Source organism: Mustela lutreola, chromosome 3, assembly GCF_030435805.1.
Source record: "Mustela lutreola isolate mMusLut2 chromosome 3, mMusLut2.pri, whole genome shotgun sequence".
Taxonomy (NCBI): Eukaryota; Metazoa; Chordata; class Mammalia; order Carnivora; family Mustelidae; genus Mustela; species Mustela lutreola.
In genome coordinates, this window is record NC_081292.1 from 36,153,099 (window position 1) to 36,170,160 (window position 17,062).

Sequence of the window (17,062 nt, forward strand, 5' to 3'; positions counted from 1 at the left end):
GAGCCTAGAAAACTTCTTCCTCTACTTGTCATTTCCTAGCTGATTCTGCCGTGATGGTCAATGGAGAGCTTAGCCATCCTCACAGAGCTGGTCTTCCCTGAGAGCTCACTGAGTGCCAGAGGCTTTTCAGACAATATCTCATGTCAAGCTTGCCAGAAACTGGCAAGGTAACCATCATACTCCCGTTTCACACTTAAACACCCAGGTCCAACTTCCCCAAGCTAGAGAGAGGCAAAGGTGGGATTCCAGCCCCTGCCTACCTGCTCTGCAGCCCACACCGTCTCTATTACAACACAAGAGAAAGGTAAAGGGACAAGGATTGTCTACGGAAGTGTCTTGTAGCCCCAGATGTATCCCCAGACCCGTGGCCTCAGCAACACCAGGGAACTGGTTAGAAATGGGGGCTCTCAGGCCCCACCGCAGACCTACTGAATCAAAACCTGCGTTTTAACAAGATCCCAGGTGATTTCAATGCCTATTAAAGTTTAAGAAGCCCTGGTCCGTGGGCCGCGGTCCGCAGCCCTGGCTGAGCCACTGGAATCACCTGGGGGAACTTGGCAAACCGGGTCCCACACCCGGAGTTCGGATTGGGTATCATGGGGGGGGGGGGGGGGTTGTCCGTTTGTTTTTAGCTCCCTAGGTGACTCTACGGGGCAGCAACCTTTGAGAGCCACTGGCAGGAGGAAGGGGAAAGCCAGAGGCTGGGTCAGGTAGAAGCCACCAGCGACCTGCCATTCCCTCCCAAAGCAGGGCCACGCAGGGGGCGTGGAGAGACCAGCATCAGGGAGGCCGGGAGACCCGCTGCCCCGGACAGTGACAGTCTGGGTGCCTGCGGTTGGACAGACACTGGCTGCACAAAGACGCGGGGTTAGAGGAACTCCTCAGGAACCCCGACTCTCCGGACGCCTGGAAAACGCTTCGGATGGGTGAGTTCGCGGGGTCCCCAGGCGCGCGGGGAGCCCAGCGCTGGGGGGAGCGAGGCGCCGGGAGCAGCACGCGCAGGCGCAGAGCCTTGAGGCGCGGGCCCGGGCGGTGGCTCCGGCTGCTCTCCGGCTAGGAGGGGGCGACTCGGAGGGCGGGGGACGGGGTGCGGCCGGGAGAGCCCGCGGGCCTCTGCGGAAAGCCCAGGCGGCCGGGCCACATAGCCGCCTGCCGAGGCGGTCTCCGGGGGTGGGGCGCGGCAGGCCGGCAGGTGCGGCGCGGCCCGCGGAGGGCGCGTTGGAGCGGCTCTTTGTTTCCCGTGCGGCACAGCCGCGGGCCCGGGCGCCAGCCTGCCGCAGCTGAGTCACCGCGGACTGGCGGCTGTGTGGCCACGCGGCCCCCTCCCGGAAGAACGCGTCCCTTTCCTGAAGCTGGCTTATCTTATGCGATGCAAGGGACTAAAGGCAGCGAAGGGGCTTCTCTTCTACAAAGCCCTTTACTCCCCGGGCTGCAAGTGCAAGTCCGGAACCAAGGTCACCCCCAGCCCCACCCTCACACAGCCCTGAGCAGGAGCCTGCCCCTGAGGATGCCACTTCTAAGGGGATCATGATCTGCTCAGCAGATCTGTAGCGTCATGGTTCAGAAAGGTTCCTCCAGGTCTCCACACCTGCCTGGGATGTGGGGTCCAGGCTGAGTGCGTTCGCCTGGAGTCTGGAGGACTTGCTGGAAATACACCTTCCCCAGCCTTGTTCGCAGAGGATGAGATGAGTAGAACTGGGGTAAAGCCCGGAATCTGCATTTTAACAAGTACCCTAAATGTTTCTGAAGCATGCGGCTGGTAGTCTGCACTTGAGAATCGCTGATTTTGTAGAAGTTCCCCTTAACATAGATGTGTTAACCACAGATGGGTGTTGCTGAGTAATAAAGTTGAGTTTGCCTGGGGAGATACAACCCAGCGTGCGTTGGCAGAGGTGGGAGTCATGCCAGGGTCACCAGGTCCCCAAGCTTGACTTTTTAAGCCAAGGTCAAATCTACCTTCAGGGATTCCCAGAGAGTTTCTCAGCCCCTTTTCTGCTTTTGTGGTCTTGAATGCCACCTGAAGTAAACAGTGTCAGCTGGCACTTTTACACTCTGAGTTTGAACAGGAGGACCATCTAGTTTGGTTTGTGGATTTGGGCATGCTGTAGCTTAAACCTAATCAGCCACTCTGGGCATTAACCCCCAGAAGATTCTGTCATGTGTAGAGAGAGGTCTCCTCAAATGGATTTTTAGATCATTTCAACATTGAAGACTTATCGTCTATCACAAAAAGATGGAGAAAAAAATTAATAAAAACTTGGTTTAGAATAAATTTATTCCTTTGGGCAGCAAACATTATCCTGTTAACAGACCCAAATGAAAAAAAAAAAAAAGAATAAACAAATTCTATTTTCTACAATGAAGGCAGATGACCTTGGCTCACATCTCAGCTTTCCCACTTATTAGCTGGTAACCTTGGGCAAGTTTCTGACTTCAGTGTGCCTCTAATTTCCTTATCTGAAAAATGTAGTTGTGCATATTTATTTTATACTTAGTGCTTCTGGATAAAAGATTTGCAAGTATTATCTTAAGTAATTTTCATTTTACAACTGAGGAAACTGAGGCTCAGAGAGGCTGGAAACCATGGTTGCTCCATCTGGATGTGTCTTCTCTCCCTTTTGACCACACCTGTTCATTGCCTCCTGGCTCGTGACTGGCTGTCAGACAGTAACTGCGCATGTTCGCAGGAGCACACCATCATGGCTGACTTTTTTCCTGAGCTGTTACTATGGGCCATAAACTAGTGTCAACACTTTACTTAAATGAATGAACTTCTTACCACCCTTCCACGAGATGGGAATTATCATCATCTCCCTGTCTCAGAGGGAGAAATTGAAACAGAGATAAGGAGCTCCCACTGCCAGCAAGGGGCAAGACCTGAATGCAGGGGCCGCCTTCGGGCTTCCAGGCCTGGGCACCAGATGGCTGGTCTGTGTTGTCCAGTTACCAGTATTACTGAAGACGGGAGGGGTCTCCCCACTCTCCTGATCCACCAACACTGCAAGGCTGAAATTCTTCCTTCCCATCAGCACCCCGCTTGTGGGCTTGTGGGTGCAAAGTCTCCTTCTACCAGAAAGCTTGCCACTCTGCTGGGCCTTTGGAAAGTGGTGTTTTTAGAGGACAGCTTAGAGGGGGCTTTGGAAAAGACTTCAGTACATGCTAGCATCGAGTGCCCTGGTGACCTGTAGACAGGCTTCAAGGGATGGACACTGAATGTGGCTCCCTGCCCAGGGGCTGGCTGTGCACCAAATGCAGGAAAATGGTTTGCAGGCTCAGCCTCCCTGCCCCAGCTGGCCTCCCGCATGGCAGCCTGGCTCTGACCGTCTCATGTGTGGTCACTCTTCTCACACCGAATTTTGAGGCACGTGCTAGGACTACGGGCCTCATGGGCAATCCTGGTAAGGTCTCAGATGTAAACAATGATCGTGTTATGGGAAACTGGAGAAAAGGTGATCCTTGTTATAAGGTGGCAAAGAGTTCAGAGGAGCTGTGGTCGGGTGTTTGTGAAAGGTGAACATTGAGAGCTTGAAATGAAATATTTAGCTGAGGAGATCTCCAAGCAGAATGTTGAGAGAGCCCCTGGGTATCTCCTGAGTCCTTACAGTAGAATGCAAAAAGAGTGACATGAATTAAAGAAGGAACTCTTAAACAAAATGGAACCAGAGCTTGGAGGTCTAGAAAAGGGTCAGTCCACCATCATCGCAAGAAAATGAAAAAGCTTGCTCAGAATTGAGCACTACGGGTGTGGCTAAGCAACCGTTTAAGAACACAGGTGTGAGCACAGATCCAATGAGTTAGCTCAGTGGCAGTTGGGCAAGTTATGGGGTTACACCAGCAAAGGCACCGAGGGAACAAGAGAAAGCAGGACAGAATGCAGGAGACGCATCATACTTCCCATATGCTGCAGGACCAGAGCCTAGGGCTTTTTGGCTGCAGGGTGCACTGTCCTTCAAGGAAAAGGAAGAAGGACCCTCTAGGCCGTTCAGAGATGACTGGGCCATCACCTTGCCAGAAGCCTCCTACCCCCACTTGGCACAGCCGCAGAGGTGGGACCCCTGCCTCCATGGGTCTGAAAGGCAGAGCGTTGAACCAAAGAGGATTACTCTTGAGCTTTAAGATCTAGTGGCAATTGCCTTGCGAACTTGCCGGCTTGCTTGGGGTCCCACTACCCTCTCGTCCCTTCCTGCTTCTCACCTTCAGAACAGGAAGGCCTTCCGTGTCTGTCCTATGGGTGTATAGTGGGAGTCCATAACCCACACGGTTTCAGAGGCTCACAGGTGAAGAGTATTGCCTCAGAGTCAATTGCATCTTGAGTTACCCGGTCAGTTTAGATGGTATGTCGGTGGGACTTTAGAGTTGTGGCTGGAATGAGGCAAGGCTGGGGAGCCACTGGGGTAGGATGGATATGTTTTGCACATGAGAAGGACACAAATGCTGTGGACTGAACTCTGCCCCCCCCCCCCCCCCACCAAGTGCCTGTGTTGGAGCCTGAATCCCACCCTCCTGTGATTTGGTATTTGGTGGTGGGGCCTTCGGGAGATAGTTAGGGTTAGGAGAGATAGTGTCCTCCTGCGAAGGGACCGGAGAGCTGACTCGCTCTCCCTCTCTCGGCCACTTGGGACAACTCAAGTCTGCCATCCGTAAGGCAGGAAGAGGGTTCTTGCCAGCCACTGACCCTGCAGGCACCTTGAACTTGGGCTTCCAGCAGCCTCCAGAACTGCAAGAAAAGAAGTCTCTGCTGTTGAAGTCCCCAAGTCTATGATATTTTGTTAGGGCAGCGCAGGGGAAACACTGCCTCTGGCCCACAAAATCTTGGGAAAGCTGTTTTTTCTGGCTGGCTCTTGGCCAACCAGCTCTAAAGGCAGCTCTTAATCCTTGCTTCTCAAACCTCCCCCCAAGGACATCCCACAAAGGATGCTCCAGTGCCCAGCGAGCTGGGAGAACACCTGTGGCTCAGAGCAGACCGTCTGCTTTCGCTTGGCGTTCTGTGGCCAGAGCGCTCCAGCGTGAAGAAGACCTGCCAATCCCAGACTCCAGCTGCTCCCTGCCCATTCCCAAAGTCCCTCCAGCTTCTGGACAGTGCTGTCCGTAGGGAGAACTAATCTGAGTTTTAATTCTTGTGAATAAACTGAAAAAAAGGTCCAAATGTGGGCAGCAGCTGGGGTAGAGGAAGGGAGGTAACCAGTATTCACGAAGCCCGTAGGCTGGCAGGTTGTGACCCTCAAAGAAAGTCTGTTAAACAGCTGAATGGAAGATGTCCTTTGCCCTCAGCAACAGCTTCGAGAAGTAAAGAGGAAAAAGATCCTTATCTCCCCTGATTCCATACCAAAAGTAGGGGATCCAAACTCAAGCCAAGGTTCTGTCACTAGCTGTGTGTCCCAGGGATACAGTTAAGGGAGCTTCTCAAAGCTTTTGTTTCTTCATTTGTAAAATAGGACTTACTAATAATTCCTTTTTTTGTAAGGCTATTCTGAAGAGCTGCTGACACAATAATAGAAACTATTTAATGAGGGACTTGAGGTTCAGAGAGATTAAGTGATTGGAGGATCCCCACCACCTAGCCCTGGGCCAGGGGGCTGATGGTCTGGCGTTAGCTCACCTATGTGCACGCCGCTTCCCTGAGGTCACACTAGAGAAGGAAGGAATCCGGCCTGGCCAACTGTCCTGTCACCTGTTACCACAGAGTGATTACATTAGGACCTCGTACCTCTCACTGAGGGTGGCACTCTCTACCCCATGACACGCATGAGGCTCAGAGGCCTTAGGTCACCAGCTACTTCCCAGGGTCCCTCGGTGCCAACACACTGTGGCCATTCCTCTCATGCAACCCCAGAATCCACATGCCCACTCTCCCCTGTGCTCCCGTGCAGGGGCAGCCCAGCAAGTAAGCTGGCATTACCTAATTGCTGGCCGGCCTCTTCTGTCGCCTCATTTTTCCAAGCCACCTGACTCTGAAAGCCTCTACCTCAGCCAGACAAATGAGATGCGGGCCTTGTTCTGCCAGAGTGCCAGCAAAAGGAAGAGATCAGAAGCTGTCGCCCGGAGGGAGCAGCAGCCGGGGTGCACACAAAACATTGGGGGCAGCGGATGTCTTTAGCCGGCGACAAAGCCCAGGCCACTGCCCTACTTACAGCTGTGACTTCCCTTCTTGGGCTCTGCCTTCTGCTGTGAGGCACCTGGGGTCAGCATTCTGGGCTGTGGGACCTGATCTTGATCAGCTAGCCTCCCTAGGGAGATGAGCCCTTGTTAGAGCCAGCCCCTAGAATCTGAAAAGCCTCTCCTGCCTCCACCAGGCAGATGTTTCCAGAGTCAGGGAAGAAGAAAGCCATCAAAGGAATGCACTCTGCTGCACGGCCTCAAAGAGGCAGGCACTGTGGTGCAGGTTACCCTGCTCAAAGGTAGCCTCGTGCCCCCTCTGGGCTCTGGCGTGAGGCTACAGCATCTGCCCCTGAAAGAAAAGTCACTGAGAGGCGAGGGTCATCGGGCCTCACCCTGTCCTTATCTTGGCTGATGGGTGGGGTGGACAGAGCAGCCACCTGAGCATCTCCAGGGCGGAAGCCAGGCCCCCTGAACTTAGCATCTCCTGGTTAGCACAGACCAGAGCCGGGTACTGTTCAGGTACGCTTTGACCCGAGGCGGTGTCTTTCCCATTTTCCAGATGGGCAAATGGATAGAAGAATTAGGTTCCTAAAACTCATGGATGGGGAGTCAGGATTCGAATTCAGGCAGTCAGAGACCAGAGCCTATGTCCCTAACCCTCATACTACAGTGACTCTTGGTGAATAAATAATGGATGAATGAAGAAGGGAAGGAATGAATGAAACGATCAGTTAATGGCTTGTAGAAAGAATGACAAAATAGCCCCCTGTTCAAAACAACTTCCTCTGTTTCACAGCCATCAAAATGCATGCCTTTGAGTATTAGCCTGGGATTATCTTCAAAAACTGGACATAAGAAATTGGGACAATGGCAATTTTTGGCCCAGCAGGGTAGCTCCTAGGACGTCTGGGTGAGGCCTACAGACTGGGGAGAGAGGAACTGAGTGTATGAGGAGAAAGGAGCAGGGGAGTTGGGGGGTTGGCTACACCTCCTCCCAGCCCCATGGCCCTGGCCAAGTTCATGGCCTCTACCAGCCCCAGCCTCCACCTGTGTCGGTGGGATTACTGGTAACTATCTCATGGTTTATGGCTAAACAAGCGTCTGTCTCTGGTCTGCCCCGTACAGAGTGGATGCTCACTCACTGGGAGCTGTTATTGTTATTATACAAATTATAGCTATGGAACGTAAGTCTGTAACTATCACTGACCTGTCTTTCCTTCCCAAACTGGTTTCTGCTCCGGTGGCACGATGTGCGGTGTCCCAGGCCCTGCGGTCACAGCCCTCCCTCTCCCTAGCCACCCACCCCCATCCTTTTCCCCCAATGTCTGTGTTTCTGGGGTGTCCTGGCCCTCCCCTCTCCCGCCTGGGCCCTGGCCTGGGCTCCCACTTCCCGCCACCTGTCCGCTGTCCAGTCTACAGGACAGGGTGGAAAACGCTCCCGGGATGCCCACCTTTCCCAGTTCCCCCATTTGTCTAGTTCCAACTCTTGGCCAACTTGGATCTCCAGCTGCTCTTTACTCCCCACCCCTTTTTTTTCTCACATTTCCCTTTCTTCTGGTTCCCTGGCTGGCTCCCTCTCGCTCCAGCTGAGCCAGATTCACCAGCGGCGGTGGCGGTGAAGGTATCCTCTCTGTCCACGTGCTCATCAAAGTCTCCTGCCAACAAGCCTGGGACACGGGATCCCAAGGGGCCTGGGCCCTGGGATCGGGAGGGTGCCCTGGAGAGGCAGGGCAGTGGGAGGATCCCTGACACCAGAGAGGGAAGGTCAGCGGGTGTCTCTGTCCTTCATTTATGGGTGGGTCTGTCATGCCAGGACAGAAGTCCCCAGGTCTGAACACACACGAGTGGGGAAGGGCAGCGGGGGGGAATAGGAACTGAACGAAGATGCCCATGCAATTGCTGGGAACCGTCGTTCTAATGTTAATTACAAGTATTTCAGGAAGGAGTCACTGTGCACAAAGCCTCACTCATCAGCTGTCACTGGACCCCATGTGGTAATGGGCAAATCCCATTTTATAGTTGAGGAAATTGAGGTCTTGACGGTTTATATGATTTGCCAGGGCCTGGGCCACAGGACTGATCACCTGAAACATTTCCTATCACTTCTCTAAGCTCCTCGTCCTTTTGCACCCGGCACCCCTGACCCACCAGTTAGTGCTGGCTGGCCCCGAGTGCCGAGCATTTTGGAGGAAGTCATGCAGCTATGGGGACTGTGCCCGGGACCAACCCAGCCTCCAAGCTCAGCCAAGCTCTCTGTACGCTCCTTTCCTGTGCTTGGCCTGCCCTCTTTATGTTCTCCTTAAAAACGCTTCCAGACTGTCCCTTCCCTCCTTCTTTACCACCCCCCCCCCACCACTCAGAGGATGACTTCATCTCATATTATTCCAAAATCTCATGGTCCTGGGGAAGGAATAACCCCGAGTTCCAGGTTCCAGGCCCCCCTCCTCCCGCCCGCCCCCAGCGCCCTCTGTGCCTCTCAGTCATTGGGCTGCACGTGCAGGTTCTTTTCTTCCTGCTTGAGGCCTCGCCTCAGTGGACTCTTGACCCACCCTCCTGGCTCCGTGCCCACCCCTCCCACCAGCCACCCAACATCTCTTCTAAATTTCTAGTCCCTTTCTCTGGACCCACGTCCCTAGTCCAGGAATGTGCTGCTGCGTCTCCCACCTCCCTTACCCCTGCCTTTTTTACTCTTCTTCCCCACCCGAGCTAACTTCATGAAGGGTAGTCTACACCTGGGCTTGTCAACCTCAGCCCTACTGATGCCGTGGACCAGATCACGCTGGTGGGGACAGTCCTGTGTGTTTGCCTTTGTTCGCGTGGGCTGCCATGACACAATATGGAGACTGGGTGGCTCAGACGCAGATTTATCCCGCCCAGTCCTAGAGGTAGGGAGGCCAAGATGAAGGTCTGGCAGAGCTCGGTTTCCAGTGAGGGCTCTCCCTCTGGCCTACAGATGGCCGCCCCTCACCGTGTCCTCACGCAGCCCTTCCTGTGAGCGCTGGGAGAGGGGCTACCAGCTCTGTGGTGTCTCCTCTTCTGGGGATGCTAATCCCATCGTGAAGGCCCGACCCTCCTGATCTCATCCAACCCTAACTGCCTCCCAAGTGTCTCCTCTCCCAATTCTATCATGCTGGGGGGCAGAGCTTCAACACGAGAATCTGGGGGGACACAAACATTCAGTCTACACAGCACGGTGGGAGGCTTAGCCATGTCACTGCCTCTACCCACAAGATGCACCTTCCTTTCAGTTTGGGAAGATGCCAAAAGACCCCAGTGACTGTCATTACAACCTCCACCAGTTGTGACAACCAGAAGCGTCTCCAGACCTTACCCCACATCCCCTAGAAGACAGAACCTGCCCCGCCCTGACCCCTGTGGGGGACCACTGGTCTACCTATTCCACTTCCTTCTCCCCATTCACTTCTCAATTCACCTGTAATTCAGTTTCTATTTCTCCCCCAACCTACTGAAACTGTTTTTGTAAATACCCCTATACCCTGTATCGTTACTTCCCGTGTGTTCCTAGCACAGGGCTCCTCTGCTCTGGTGGAAACTACCACTCCCGACTTCTGAAAGCCTCTGCTCTGTGGGCTCCAGAGGAAGCCGCTGTGGGCCACTCTCCTGATGGCCAGACTTTCTCCAACCTTCTTGCGGTGAGAGCTTAGTTTCCACCATGAGGCTGAAATGCTAGTTCCTCACTAGCCAGCCACCCTGCTGCTGGGACTGGCTCAGTTGAACTGAGGGAGAGTCTACCTGGGAAGGCTTCCTAGGAACACTCACTTTCTCATAGAGGGAGAAGAGGGACCCAAAGAGAAAGCCACATGATTGGAGAAAAAATGATGTTTGGAGTTGCTACCGCCATCTCTCAAACACAAGGAAAAGCCCAAAGAGGCCTGACTTAGCGGTTGAACCAACCTTGGAATTGCCTCCCTATGGTCGCCTTGTAAAAGAATCTATGTTCCTATTACCTAATTAGTCAGCTTTTTATATTTAGGAAGTGATTCTATTACTTGCATCCAGAAGTACCCTGACTGAGCCAGCTTTTGAGATTCTACCCAGTCCTCATTCATACTTTTCTAGTGAGTCTGTACCACCTCCTCTAAGGACTCCTCCTCCTCCCTCTCCCTGACACATCGATGTTCCCAAGCCTCATGGTCCTCACTCCATCCTCTCCGCCATGTTGATGACCTCCTAGGTGCTTATGACTCATGAATCTGAACCTAGTGCTATCTCTTGAGCCTCAGACACTTAAATCCAGCAGCCCACTCACATATCATCGTTTTGTCATTTCTTTCACCAGCTCTCATTTCTCTGCCCCTTCTGCTCATTGCTGGGTCCTTTTCCTTTTTCCAGCTACCCTCTCCCTACCTCCCCCAGGGTTGCCTGATAAAGGGGGAGGTGACATTCCTGGATGACATGCTCAACATTTCTATGTTGAAAGCCCAGGCTTATGCCTAGAGCCCAGAGTTCTCCAGGGAGCTCTGGATTTGAAGACGCAGCTGCCGGGTGACTGGCTGTGTTCTGAACATGGCACGGAGCTGTCCTACCCACATGCCCCCTACTCAACCCATCCCCCCTCCGCTCTCTGTGGTGCTCCGACTCTGCAATGCCCACTTCCTTCCTTCCAGACCAGAACCAGCAGATTAGGCAGGATGCCTCCTTTTTCTCATCTTGCATATTCCAGGATCTGCCAAGCCCTCTGATTTTACCTCTAAAATACCTCTCGATTCCACCCCTTCTGTCCCATACTGCCTAGTTCCTGCTGTGGTCAGTGCTACAGTCCCCTCCCCATTGACCTAGCCCCTCTGCTCTCACTTCTCTGCAACCCATCCTCCTGCCTACAAGCAAAGTGATATTTCTAAAATGCACATCTTACTATGTCACCTCTCTGCTCAAAATTCTTCATTAACTCACCATTCCCTTCTAGCAGTGATTTTCAAACTGCTTTCGGTGTAAGGCCTCCAATATGTAATAAATTAAAGCTGAAGAGTAATGGGTGAAGTTAGGAGGGACATCGAGAGACCCTCACAGATACCCCAGCTCCCCATCCCTTCCTCCAGTGCAACACACATACATATGCACATGCCTGTATGTGCAAACACACACAGTGCACATATACACATACATGCACACACGTGTATGCATACATACCACAGCGCACATGCACACACTTGCACACATGTGCCTGCATACACACATGCACACACAAGTCCATACATGTGCACACACCAATTCCTATGTTGCTTTTGTTGAGACTGTATATACTTACGCTGAGATGTCTGTCCTACATGGATATACAGATCTCAGGTATATACAGGAAGCACCACTCCCACTTCCCCAGTAATATCCAGGATCTATTGGATACTTTTCTTCTTTTTCTTAAGATTTTATTTACTTATTTGAGAGTGAAAGAGCATGAGCGGGGTGGAGTGGGGCAGGGGAGAGGGGGAAGCAGACTTCCTGCTCATCATGAGGCTAGATCCCAGGACTCTGAGCCAAAGGCAGACATGTAACCAACGAAGCCACCCAAGTGCCCCTTTTGGATACCTTCAAATAACGGGCAGCTCACTACTTTGCGTGATCCATTTCAGGATCATATTTTCAAAGTCATAAAGAATTTTGGTCATTTTCGTGACCGTATGCAACGCAGGGGTTCCTGTGTTACCTGTAGCCTGATATCGTGAGGCTTGTCTGACCTGACTCAGGAGGACTTGGGGTTTCTACTACAGTTTTTACTTGGGTCCAAGGAGGAAAGGGAATGCTTCTGAACACTCATTCCATCACCCCATAGTTCTGCCTCAGCAATCAGCTGCTGGAACATGTTTAGCCAGCTGAGACTGAACTGTGAGACTGCAGAGCCAATTAATATGAACACTAGAAACCATGCCTCTTTCAGGCTCCTGCTCACTGAGAGGCTCAGGCCCCTCCATGCCTCTGGAAGCCACGACACCAGCCTGGGCCACTCTGGGTTCAAATCCCAGCTCAGCCACTTAAGAGGCCTGTGACTGGGCCAGAGAACCACTCTGAACCTCAGTTTCCTTATCTATGAAATGACTGTCATTAGAATGGGGACAGTGTCTATCAAATGCCAGGTGCTTGGTAGTTTCTCAACAGATGGTGGCTTTTAAGGGGCACCATATACCAGCTATTCCTCATTCCCACCTAGGTGCTTCTGGATTTTATGAACGAGTAAAGACATCCTTTCTTCCCACTCTGTAAAGTGGGGGTGGTGGCTTGATGAATGGATGAGTTTGTGTACCCTGGCACAGCCCCTCCTGGGCCCTCATTTTAGAAACACACACCCTTGACGTCGCTGTCCAGGCAGCCTCAGACTCTACAAGGGGAGTGAGGCCTGCCATTTGGGGGGCAGTTCAGTTGGGGTAGGAAGGATTGGGGAACCTCTTGTAGCTTCGACATCTAAGCACTCAATCCAGAGGAATGGTTTCTGTTGGTGTGCTGACACCTAGGAATGACTTTTAGAGAGACAGGGTCAAGCAACAGGTGAGAGTATCAAACGTCGGGTGCCCTGCTTCTGAGAAGCTCTAATGCCATGTGCGGGACACGTGAGGTCAGAGGGGCGGGGTCTGGCTCCTGCACTCTAACACCCAGCGGGCTGATCATAGCCGCTCACTCTATGTCAGGGGGCAGGAGGGAACGTGGAATGGGCCAGGGACAAAATCGGGCCCTGACATCCTCCAGGATGTGCCATGAGGCCCTGTGGAATAGGGAGCTGATTCATTAGAGTACTTAGAACACAACCTGGTACAGAGTAAGCAAATACTGGCCTTTGATGCTTGGCGGAACTTTTCTTGGAAAGAATAAAATGATTAGAAGTTGGACTGAAGCCAGCACAAAACATAAATCTGGTCACGGATCCCCACGGCCAGCGTCCTCAGTGGCTTCCCTTTGTCTCTGGAGTAATGACAGGACTTGTGCACAGCCCGCCAGCCCAGACGCCGGCTTACCTCCCCCGCGCCTACACCTAGATCCTCAGTGCTTCTTGTCCCCTGTTACCACCCACTGGGGAGGAGGGCAGGTGGCAGGGGGCACAGTACCCTGCTCTGGAGAGAAAACGAGAGCTGTTTCACTAAGCCCATTGGCAGCACGGGGGCAGCCCACTGGCAGAAGAGACTGGGCAGCAGCTGCCCACGTCTGAGACTGATGCCTCACAAGGCCAGAGCTGGGCCCCCTGTTGCCTATGTTGGTGGCTTGTCTGCCCCCACTGGGCCTGGCAACATGGCTCTGGCTATGACTCAGGCAGAGCAGGAGCTCTGGAACTATGGCGAGGGAGGGGCGGGGTTAAATGAGATAGCATCTGCAAACTGCTTTGGCAACAGTGTGTTAGAGAACTATATTCCCACCCTCATTGACAAAAAGAGCTGGGGTGATGGCCCTGGGACTTAAGGGTGGAGTGGGGAGGAAGGAGATGGCCCCGGGCAGCACTGTGACCCACAGACTCCATTAGATGAGGGCCTCGAATAATCCCAGGGCTTTCTCCACTTTGCAAGACTGGGTGGATGATAGGAGTCTTTTCTCCAAGAAATAATAATTAGTATTAATTGTAATTACCAGTACTGACTCATCAAGGCCTATGCCAACCACTTCCTGGCCTGACCTCACAGCACTCACTCCAGTACAGGGAGAGAGGAACCATCGTTGGCTCTTCCATTGTACAGATGAAGAAACTGAGGTCCAAGGGACGGGCATGCTAGATGACGTGCCCAAGGTCACACACAGCCAGGAGTGGCAGAGTTAGGATGTAAACCTGGGTCACCTGCCTCCGGAGCACACGTTCCTCTTGGGTACAGAATGACTTGTCCAAGGATGACTTTTCCAGAAGGGGTGAACTCAGCAGCCAAGTCCCACTAAGCCAGAGCATCTCAACCCTGGCCGTGATGTACTATTAGGAGGGAAACTTTATACCGATACTGATGACTGGCCCCCATCTCAGAGGAGTGGAGTCAGAATCCTGGGGAGAGGTGGGATCTGGGCATGAACACCTTCTAAGAGCATTGCAGGTGGTTGCAGGATGGCCAAGGTTGGTCAGGAAGGGCACTTGAAGCAAATGAGGGGGAAGGGCTGTCCATTCGGGTGGGCTCTGTCCCTCCCTCTCTGCACCAGTGACCTGAGAGGCCGGCTGGGCAGAGGCCAGGAAGTCTGACTTTTGCCCTGACCTTGGCATAGCACTGCCCCCTGGGACTGCTCAGAGGGCGCCTCCTGCACACTCTGACGGACATAGTCTACCCGCAGCTGGGCCAACTAGCACAGCCCCCGGGCCCAAGAGGAAAAGGAGCAAAGAGCCTTTTTTTTTTTTTTTTTTTTTTTTTTAAATTGGGTCAAGAGAAAAAGAGAATTCTTAAAAAATGCAAGTCATGGTTCGAACTCCAGTCATTTTTCAGGCCGCTGCTGTGCTCTGCGTCTCCCACCTGGGAGAGCCGGCAGTCCAGCGAGCAGTGGGACAACAGCATGCCGTCTGTACGCTTGGCACCATGTTGGCTACGTTTGTGCATGGTCTCAGCCTAGCCTGGGGGACAGCCCATGAAGGAGGCATTATTAGGGCCCCATGACAAATAAAGGGGCTGAAGTTCACTGTGATACAAGAGTCTAAGGCAGCCTGGAGCCAGCTTTCCAGGCTAAGTGGCTCTGCTTGGTGGGGTCTCCCGGGGGGTCCGGGGGCTGCTAGCTGCCCCTGCCCCACTCGCCCCTTCTGTCTCTTCTCCCTGCTGTCTGCAGGCTCACAACAGGGACTCAGGCGACCCCAGACCTGCAGATCTAGGGCCATCAGTCAACCCTGGCCACCCACAGAGCCACTTGCCTGCCGGTTTGCTCTGCGTTCTTGAGAAATCGAGGGAGAAACTTCAACCTCCTGGGCCTTCACGGGGTGGATCTGAAGTTGCTGGGCCTGGGAGGCATGGCGTGCGAATTCCCTGGGAGTCCTCGCCGTGCCCGACACAGCCGGAGCTCCCTGCAGAACCCCGTGTCACGTCTGCTCTCTGACCCTCCCCCACCAGCCTTCTCACGTCCCCACGTGCAGACAGGACAGGAAAGGGAGACCATGGAGGGGGCTGGGAAGAAATACTAGCAACGTCACACACTGTGCCCTAATGATCATTCTCCTTCCTGCAGCGAAGCATATTTACTCTTTCCGACGATATTTTTGAGCCCCTGGGCCTTGAGCCCTTGGGGGCTGGGGCTGCCCAAGTACACAGCCCTCGAGCTGGTGGAACTCCCAGCTTCCTGGGGTAGACAATTAGTTACAATTGTCCCGCCGAGGGATGATTGCAATACTAGAAGCAGAGCCATGATCCAGCGTTGGCCAGAGGAAAGCGTGATTCAGTTTTGGGGGGAGAGGTGCCGAGTCCCAGGCGTCCAGGAGCAAGTTGTGACCTCTGAGCACACAGGCCAAGTTCCACCTCCCACCCCCGGAGCCTGCTCTGGCCATTCCCACCATCTCTGGTCTCCCCTGCTGGGGACACACACAGCATGTCCTCTTGCATCTCATGGATACTCTTTAAGATTTTATTTATTTATTTGACAGAGAGAGATCACAAGTAGGCAGAGAGGCAGGCAGAGAGAGAGAGGAGGAAGCAGGCTCCCTGCTGAGCAGAGAGCCCGATGCGGGACTCAATCCCAGGACCCTGAGATCATGACCTGAGCCAAAGGCAGCAGCTTAACCCACTGAGCCACCCAGGCGCCCCTCATGGATACTCTTAACACTGCTTTGTTCACGATGTTTTTTTTTGTCTTGGGGTCCCCTCTCTCAACTGGATTTTAAGTTCCTCGGGGCAAGGACCACTTCTGGTATTGCTTCTCCCCCAGAGGGCTAAGATAGCACTGAGCATCTTGAAATACTTAAGAAACACCGATTGAGTTAGTGATCCTACTGACGTTTGGAAAGCTCAGATCTCGTACTTTGAGAGTCAGTTCCAGGCAAGGAGTGGGAACGCCAGTGATGGCACCGTGAGTCGGAGGGACTGGGGTCCTGTAATGGGGACTTGCCATCAGACAGGCGGTAAGGCAGACCTCTATCCCAGAGGAAGGACCGGTGGCAAAGGTAGACAGCTTTTACATATCTCACAAGCTGGCTTCCCAGAATGTAATTTATGACCTCCGTGTAGTCAAATAGAGCTGTGAAATTAATTTCAAAGTCAAATATTGGGTTGAGGATTATGTGCTCTTTGAGGTGATTAAAACTGCTCTGTTTCATAATAAGAGAGAAGAGGAAGGAGTGAGACAGTATATTCTGTTCAAAGAGCAAAAAGGCCCGAAGAGGCAATATTTTTCCCCACTCTGTTTCTAGTTTTAACAGGAAGAAGGAAAGGCAAGTAAATAAGCTGATACTAAAATTACTTTCTAATGTTAATTTCGGTCAAGGTAATAAACATACCTTATTGAAGCATCAAAGGCATCCCAAGGCTTATAATAATCAGCAGAGTCTCCCTCACTCCATCCTGTTGCTGCCTGCTCCCTGCAAGTCCCACTTCTCAGAGACAGGCATTTTCAACTCTTTTAGACATTTTCTGGTATTTTCCTCCATGGTTTTTTTTTTTTAAAGATTTTATTTATTTGCCAGAGAGAGATACACACAAGCAGGCAGAGAGGCAGGCAGAGGCAGTGAGAGAAGCAGGCTCCCTGCTGAGCAAGGAGCCCAATGCGGGACTCGATCGATCCCAGGACCCCAGGATCATGACCTGAACCGAAGGCAGCGGCTTAACCAACTGAGCCACCCAGGCATCCCTTCCTCCATGGTTTTAAGAAATATGTTTCTTTTTTCTTTTTCTTTTTCTTTTTATCTATTTATTTGACAGTCAGAGATCACAAGCAGGCAGAGAGGCAGGCAGAGGGTGGGGGGGAAGCAGGCTCCCTGCTGAGCAGAGAGTCCAATGCGGGGCTTGATCCCAGGATCATGACCAGAGCCAAAGGCAGAGGCTTAACCCACTGAGCCACCCAGGCGCCCCAAGAA

At 52.8% G+C, this 17,062-nt stretch overlaps 1 long non-coding RNA gene across 1 annotated transcript in view; it reads left to right on the forward strand.

The window, feature by feature from the left end:
- The first annotated feature begins 638 nt into the window (after positions 1 to 638).
- Positions 639 to 17,062, forward strand: part of LOC131828026 (uncharacterized) — a 39,922-nt gene continuing 23,498 nt past the window's right edge. Inside the window, exon 1 of the long non-coding RNA XR_009352193.1 lies at positions 639 to 926. This is a non-coding gene — a long non-coding RNA (uncharacterized LOC131828026). The remainder of the gene's footprint in view (positions 927 to 17,062) is intronic.